An 8327-nucleotide genomic window follows, 5' to 3' on the forward strand; every position below is an offset into this window, starting at 1 on the left:
GCTGTTACAGAATTTTTTATTGTTGTCTTAGTTGCATATTTATAACACGCTTAAATACCCAGAGGTTTCTAAGCGCGGACCCGGGGATCAAACCTATGTTGTTTCATGTGGTCTTGCTTCCAAGGTGAGCACGTTGCCACTGAGCTATCCTCTCGGGACAAGATCTGCTGCCTTGCATAGTCTATAGTAATAGTGAGCATTTGTATATTGCACTCCACAACCACTTGCTTTGCTTTGCTCTCTAATGGAATCACTACTTGAAAGCCATGTCCCTTTTCTAATCTAAGCCTTTCTGGATATGGACCCATTCCTGGAGCTTCCAATCCTCACCCACTCTCTATTCTATGGTATATGTAGCTTTCTCTGTGCTTCCAAGCAGTCTCCTGTGTCCATGCTTGTGCACTTTTGCTTTCTTTGAACCAGAAAATCTGGGTCCTCTGTCTATTCTGGGTTATGTGCACCTTTTTCATACGATCTCTGTCCGGCATTTATACTATGGCCGGTGTACTTTTCTCATGGCTGCTATTGATGAAAAGAGGCCGTACCTATACTAGAAAACAAGTACCCTTGTCGTGGTCTGCTAATGTTGCCCTTGAAATGCTACTTGTTTATCATTCTTATTACAGCAAGAATTAATAGGATAAAAGGGACTGAAATGGAGTAGCCATGCTTATTTTGATCGATGCGAGCCAGCATATCAAGCTATGCATGGGTGGCGATCGCAACGAGAGGGTCATGCAACCAGATATTCGGATCCCTCAATCCCTTTGATTCGGTGGAGGGGGCCCCAAAGGTGTCCATGCCCCGGGCCCCAAAAGTGCTTAAGATGGCCCTGTGGACTAAAGTGCCAGACAATGAAAGGATGTGTCGATGATGTGAGACAGCTATGCAAACCAGTCGCCATGTTGAAACTTCTTAGCCACGTTCCAGGCCTTTGTATTTACGGGGTTACTTGGGCCTGTGGGCCCGTGGCGCGTTTCACTAGAATTCCAACAAACAAATAAATGTGTAACCCATGAAGAACCAATCTGTACTGATCCGTTTTTTGGGGCGCCATATTTGGGGCAGAAACGTTGGTAATCTCATCAGCTGCTTTTAAAATTTCCAACGAAGCATTAGTACTTTTTTGATTGACAGCCCAGGACAGCACTAGATGCCATTTATTGGAAACGTTTTTACCCAGAACTTTGAACGTATGCTCTTTTTAATATTGTTATTTTGTAAATGAATTTCTTTATCTGTGAATTTGCTGTATTGTTTAAAGATGAATTATGCCTGCTCTTGTAATACAATCACTGTATGTGGTGAAGGTTAACCAAATGCACAATTCCCAAAAAAACAAAAAAGCTAAACATTATGTATTGTGCCCTTGTTGGCATTAGCTGTTGCAAACCGTCTGCGGTAGGAGGGATACCCTAACTTGGAGTATTTGAGGAACTTGTCCCAGTGAGAAGGTAACAGTGATGTAGCAAATAAGTCCTTTTCACATGGGGATCTATTGCAGTGGTCTGCAACCTTTGGCTCTACAGATGTTTTGGACTACAAATCCCAGCAGTCCTAGCCATTGAAGAGGGATCATGGGAGTCATAGTCCAAACCATGATATGAAAAGTCCTTTATAACGCGCCTGTACACAAGTGTTGCTAGGCGCGACAAGACAAGGAAGGGGGAGACAAAGGGAGGACAAGCAATCTTGCTAGGCCTTGTCATTCAGATTGTGCAAGTGCAAGGGGGAAGGGAGGAGAGTGCAGTGGCAAAAAGCATGGTAAGTGCTGCTGGGGTGGAGGCTCAAGTAACTGCAGGGAGAACCACACTTTGAGCACCTCTAATTCTATTCCATCTCCCCCTCCACGACCTGTGGGACTCGCTTCCCCATCAGTAAATTGACACACTCATAAGAATGTATCCCTCTTTGGCAGTCTCCCCCTTTTGTCCACATCAGTACCTTTCCAGCATAATAAGCACTTTCCTGGGGGTCGGTCCCTCTAATGGCACTCTAAGCGACTTATCATGAAAAGCTTGATCCATGCACTCTAAGTGTAATGATCTAGTTTATGCACTGCAGTGAATTCATTGGAACTAATAACACTATTCAAATGAAAATAATCCTCAACCTGCTCTCCACTCTCCCTTGACCACGTGACGAGTAATGTAGTGGTAATGTTATCCAATGATAATGGCAGCCTAGTACTGGCTCTTTGCACGTGAAACCCAGGGCATCCAGTCTAATGTGTCTGTTTATTCTGAGCATGGCGACCACCTTGCTATGTTGCACACTGGAAAGCAGATTTCTGTCGACACTGGCAACAATATTAGTGTTAGTTATTCAGAAAGAGGCATACATAAGCACGAGCCTTATCATGCAGGGCAGTGATGGTAAGATAGCTCACTGGGTTGAGAGGTCTCTAGGTCACAGGTTTGAACCTTGGTGGGGACAACATGGAATCACATCTTTCGAAATTCCATGAAACAACGAACATTATTCTGGGTGAAGGTAAAGCCTATTGAGGTCATGTAAATACAAAAACCAGGGCCTGATTATAATGGAACCATGCTCTAGCTTAATGTTTACAAACTACCCTTTAGGCTGGGAGGAAAGTCCAGGGGCAACACGCTTGTTTTGGAATTAAGACAACACTGAGCAGCACAGGTACTATACCCGGTCTTGCACTTAGAGGCTGGACTCTGGCACGGATTGCAAAATAAGAACCCAACTAACTACTAGATCCTTTCTCCTATGTTCATGGGGGAAACAAAACCAGTCAGGTTCTGGCAAACATAGGCCCAAATATGCCTAATGACTACATAACGGTGTAGTCATGAGGACATTTCACAAATGGTTTCCCTTTTTTGCAATTTAGCTTTTTAATATGTATTTTCTACTTTGTTTATTCTGTCTTTGGTTATCTGAGTTTTATGACTTATCTGTATTTAATTTTTTTCCAATTCATTTTATTTTTTATACAAACTTTATTTCAAATATCTTTTTAATCTCGTTTTACTTATTATTTTCTTCTTTTCTTTGCTTGATTACTCCCCATCCCCTTTTAGTCTTTCGTTTTGTCATGGGCGCTACTCCCGAGGGGCCAGGACTGGCCCAGCGCCCTCGGAAGCAGACCCGTCTTCCACTACTCCGGACCCAGCAGACCCCTACAGGGGCCCTTTGGACTGTGTCCTGGCGCCTTTGGCGCCAGGCTCATGAAGGGTTTCAGTCGCGGCGCCATAGGCGCCGGGCTCATATTGATAAACAGTGTAATAATGCTTGGGTGGACTTACCAGAGGCAGACCATGCTGCATATTTATCCAGAACAATCCAGTCTGGTTGAAGTCCCCAGCCATCAGGGCTGGGAGGAACTATTCCCTCCATTCAGGAACTCTTTTCTTACCTGGGTGGAACCGGTGGAAGAACAGACACTGGAAGCACTTCTCTGCTATTTAAACCACGCCCGATGGAAAACACGTGCTTCGCGTTATTCTGCAGCAGCAGCAGGACGCTCACCGAGTCGGCTCTTGCATTCCAGGTCCAAAGTCATCTACAGCTTCCGCGCAGCAACCTGTGGATGAAGAAAGACACAGAACAATACTTACCAGATCCCGGAATCCAGTCACCGGCAAAACCTGCAAAGAATAAACATAAGGTTAGAAAAGTGCAACTCGCTCGCAGCCGCGCCCGCTTACCTGATCCATCCGTGATTGCAACGGAGCTAACCGCGGCCTTCTCTTCGGCAGCTTCTCTGCACCTGAAAGGCAAAGGACATAATTAAAAAGGGGTTCGGGTGAAGGCAGTCACATTCATCTTAACTTACCAGTTTTTGCACGCGCAGTAGCGGCCGCATCAACCTCAGCATCCCGGCACCTGAAAAACAGGAAAAAGACATTATTTGAGGTGCCATTAAAAGCGGCCAACGATCATTATACTTACGTGTATCGGCACGTGCAGTGGCAACGGGTATAAAGCCCGCAGCTTCCCGGCACCTGAAAACTAGAAAAAGGACATTATTAGAGGTGCCATTAAAAGCGGCCAACAAACATTATACTTACGTGCATCGGCACGTGCAGCGGCAACGGAAAACTACGCCCACAGCATCCCGAGGCCTGAAACAAAGGAAAAGGGACATTATTGAGGTGCCCATCTTTTAAAGCCTAAAGACTACAGTATACTTACAGGCATCCGCTCGTGCAGTAACGGCGGCATCGCTCTTCGGCATCCCAGCACCAGTGCCACAACTAAGGCCGCAAAAGACTTGAGCCTCAACACTGAACTCATCCAGTGACGTAACTGGAATCCACGCACCCCTGCACCAGACGCAGGATGGAGAGCTCAGCATTTATACGCCTAAGGTGAGAGCTCGCCGAAACAAGTAGAAAGCTAGGCTGTGGGAGAAACTGGCGATTGGTGGGAGAAGAAATCCCATCAAACGGTGATTAACCCTTTCTTCCACCTGCAGAAATCTTACCCTGCAAGTCAGACATTCTATAAGAGGAAGCCCAGTCCTGAGAGTCGTCCGAGCTCTATGCTTCTCAATTGAAGAAACGATAGGAGCCCAGCCGGGATCAGCGCCTCCGTGGGAATCAGGTGAGCGTTACACGTTTTAAGTATTTACCCATGTTCGTTATTTGTCCGTAGTTTTGTTTTGACTCTGGACATGCTTTGCAGCAACTGAAAATTGGTTCTGCTGCCGTACGCGGCTGCAGCATCTGTGCACGTGACTGTGTTACGTGATGTATACTATTCACAAGGTCTCTTCAATTTTCTGATCCCTTAGAATAACATACAGGGGCTTGTTTCTCTATCCCTGATAACGGGCTTTTATGTGAAATAAGTTGGAGTCAGCTGTTATTGACAGCTGACATTTGCATGCATGTGACCTAGTCACGTGACATGTAACACTCATAAGGCATTTTGAAATAGATTTCTCTTTAATTGTATACACGGATTAGCGTGCTGTAGTTCTCCCAACTTTCCCACGTTGTAGATTTTGTACATCTTGCGACCGCATTCTATACGCCGTCGTGTAATGCCGTTTGAGTTCCCTATCATGTGACTTTGTCACATGACAGGAAAGGGGCGTGAAAGGAGTTGGAGTCAGCTGTTATCGACATCTGAAATATCCATGCACGTGACCTAATCAAGTGACATGCAACACTCACAAGGTGTTTTGAAATAGATTTCTTTTTAATAGTATACACGAATTAGCGTTCCGTGGTTCTCTCAACTCTCCCACGTTGTGGATTATGCACATTTTGTGACCGCATTCCATACGCTGCTGTGTGATACTGTTTCAGTTCCCTATCATGTGACTTCGTCACATGACAGGAAAGGGACGCTAAAAGGGGATGATTCCTTGGAAAGGCTGGCTATGCCGTCCAGTTTGTTACGATCCTTTGAGGCAGTGACATCTTTGTTAAGGTGAGTTATAGTAGGTACTTTGGGACTTTGGAATTTTTTTTTGATCTTTTAACAAGAGGACATTGTATGTTAGAAGTTTTGTTTACATCTGTATGCCAACTAATATGGTACATTTCTTCTGCTCATGCAGTGGGTGTACCGTGAGGCTTTGAAGTATTAGCATTGCTAGGACTATTAGGGGGGTTTAGCAGGAGCCTGAGGTCTGCGTTAGATTTGCTGTATCTACAGTCCCTTCCGTGTGGAGGAATTTATGTTTTTTAGACTGCTGAGTCTATCTATATTTATTTCCTTCCTTTAGTGGTCTATATTGTGCATGGTGAAAACTTCTTTAGAGTGAAGATGGACATACATACGATACCAGTAGGTTGATATTCCAAGATCGAAAGCACTCCGTTTAGTACACGAGCGACGCGGGACAGATTGTCTACTATTCATAGACTTACATTTGGTAAATGTTGCATCCAATCTCAAATTATTGTTCCTTAACTTTGCCCCAGGTTTGGTGTTTGATAATTATCCTTTGCTTTACATTTTGTTTATCCAGCTGTGTATTCGTCCCAATATTAATCTGCCAAAACACGTGTCATATACCCTTGTGGGACATCAATTCAACCTAGAAGAGTTAGACGACCCTTGTGAAACTCAGTTTTGCAGACCTCTTTCTTTCGATTGATCAGGTACACTTGACCTTTGCATATTATTTAATTTAGTGGTTATCCTAAGTGAGCCTTCTTTCCTTTTTGGAGTCACACCTGTTGCGTGCTTAACAGTCACAATACGCATATGTATTTCTCCACTGTGTTTGTACATTCTCTATTGGAATCAGTAGGGGTGGCTATGTACAGCCCAGAACGTGTATCATTCGATTTAAATATCTTTGAGACTCTCTCTGTGTTGGTTGTAAATGAAACACTGTAATTTTGAAACTGATGGTCTCCTAATGTATATTATTACAGATTATTTTTGCTCCTGAAGAAGGGGATGTTCCCCGAAAAGCGTAGAGCCTTTTAGTTCAACACAAGAATATTGTGCTCGGCTATTCCTTCTCAGCTACTACAAGAAGATTGTATTTGTATATTGCTTTGTTATATGATGGCCTTTTGTTTTTCCTTTGACTTTTTGAGATGTAAAAGTTAACCAGATGTTCCTGGTCTGAATTAATCTCGATAATTTGTTTTCCTCTTTAAATACTCATCGTTTTGAAGTAAAAATATAAATTATGAAGATATTTGAGTCAGTTTCATTGGTGTGCAGGAGAGTGTCTTTAGTCTTAGACATTTTTTTTCTTGTTCATGTTTTGCACAAGCCCCGTGCCAGGGCCTGTATTCCTCCCCAGCACCCTGAATCCTCAAATTTTCATATATTAGGAAATATATGTTTTCTAATTTGGTGTGCACCTATTGAACTCTACGTTGTTTCCCTCGCACCATGACTGAGACGAGTGGTGGATCTTTCCCGGTGTGTGTCCCTGCATTCCTTTATTTATTATTTAAGGGGTTGGCATTATAAATGCAGAGCAATCGATAACAGTAAGCACAGAAGTAGTGTTTACAGGTCCCGGTGCAGTGTTCGGTTAATATTATAGTGTGTGCAGCAATGCAATGCCCCGGTGTCATGTCAGGTGTTAGCGCCACATCCTGCACTGGTTCTGTGGAGTTCATTACTTGTAGCTTTGCTTTTCCATTACATAAGGGGGGCTACAAACAAGAGAGCATAAGCGAAGAACTTGAAATGTCTGTGAACTCTCCTATGGTCTGTATTGGGAAGTAGAATAAGCAGTTTCAGCCAAATCACACAAGCCACAGCATCACTGGAAGTTCACCTCCAGTTCACAGGCAGATAAGCAAAGCATTATGGATATTACAAATGAGGTCACATGCAAGTCTTTACGCAGCAGAAGATTGTCTTTATCTTACAGGGCAGTACTATGTTTACATAGCTTCTTTAAGCCAAGACAAAGAGTTCTCAACACTGCACACAACTGCATACCATCTTCACTTTGTTTGGGCTCATCAGTGCAGTATAGTCGCTCCTCTCCTTCTCCTCCCCTCCCGCTCCTCCTGCTCCTCCTCTTGCTCCTTCCCCTCCTCCTCCTTCTTCTCTTCCTTCACCTCCTGCTCCTCCTGACCCACCTCCTGCTCCTCTTCTTCCTCTTCCTCCTCCTCCTCTCCTCTCCCTCCCCTCCCCCCAGTATATTTGATGATTTGCACGCATCTGACAGCCTTGTGGTTGGGGCATGAGTAACAGACACAAGCAGAGTTATGGTGGGTTTGAAAATGCCTGAAAAACTCTTCCACATGGAGCATCAAAGTTAAATAGGCCGTTTGAACCACATCACACATGCCACAGCACCACCAGTAGCCATCACTGGAGGTTCACCTCTGATTCACAGCCACATAAGCAAAGCATTGTGGATATTAGCCAAATGCAAGCTTTGTGCTCCAGAAAAATGTGTTGTCTTGGAGGGCAGTGCTATTTTATACATGTCTTCTTCAACCCAAAACCGATAAATCCCAAGGCTGTAGTAGGACAAGTCAGCACATTTTAGCATTGGCTGACACAGACAAACAAGCACCTTGCTGTTATACATTATAGCCACACACAACATCCATGTCCACCAATACGCCAACGACACACAACTAAACCTCAAGATTAACTCCATCAAGGACATCGATAGACTCAAAACCTGCTGATCCAGTCTTGGATGTCCAGTGCATACTTGAAGCTCAACCCTCCAAGACCGAATTCGTACTCCTCACCAACAACACTGAACACTCAGACATACATACCTGCTATCAACCATGAACTCTGAGGGCTTCACACCCGCACTCACCTCTTGCGCCAAGGCCCTCGGGTTCCACATCGGCAAACACCTCTCCTTCAAGACACACATAGCTAAAAAAACTCAGACAGCTTGG

The 8327-nt window shown here is 44.3% G+C and overlaps 1 long non-coding RNA gene across 1 annotated transcript; it reads left to right on the forward strand.

The window, feature by feature from the left end:
* The first annotated feature begins 5227 nt into the window (after nt 1-5227).
* On the forward strand, nt 5228-6635 carry LOC138514384 (uncharacterized). Its single transcript, XR_011281922.1, has 4 exons — nt 5228-5409; nt 5708-5857; nt 5954-6086; nt 6366-6635. It is a non-coding gene; the product is annotated as an uncharacterized lncRNA (long non-coding RNA).
* The last annotated feature ends 1692 nt before the right edge of the window (nt 6636-8327 follow it).

Source organism: Ambystoma mexicanum, chromosome 12, assembly GCF_040938575.1.
Source record: "Ambystoma mexicanum isolate Mex_15411 chromosome 12, UKY_AmexF1_1, whole genome shotgun sequence".
NCBI classification, from domain to species: Eukaryota; Metazoa; Chordata; class Amphibia; order Caudata; family Ambystomatidae; genus Ambystoma; species Ambystoma mexicanum.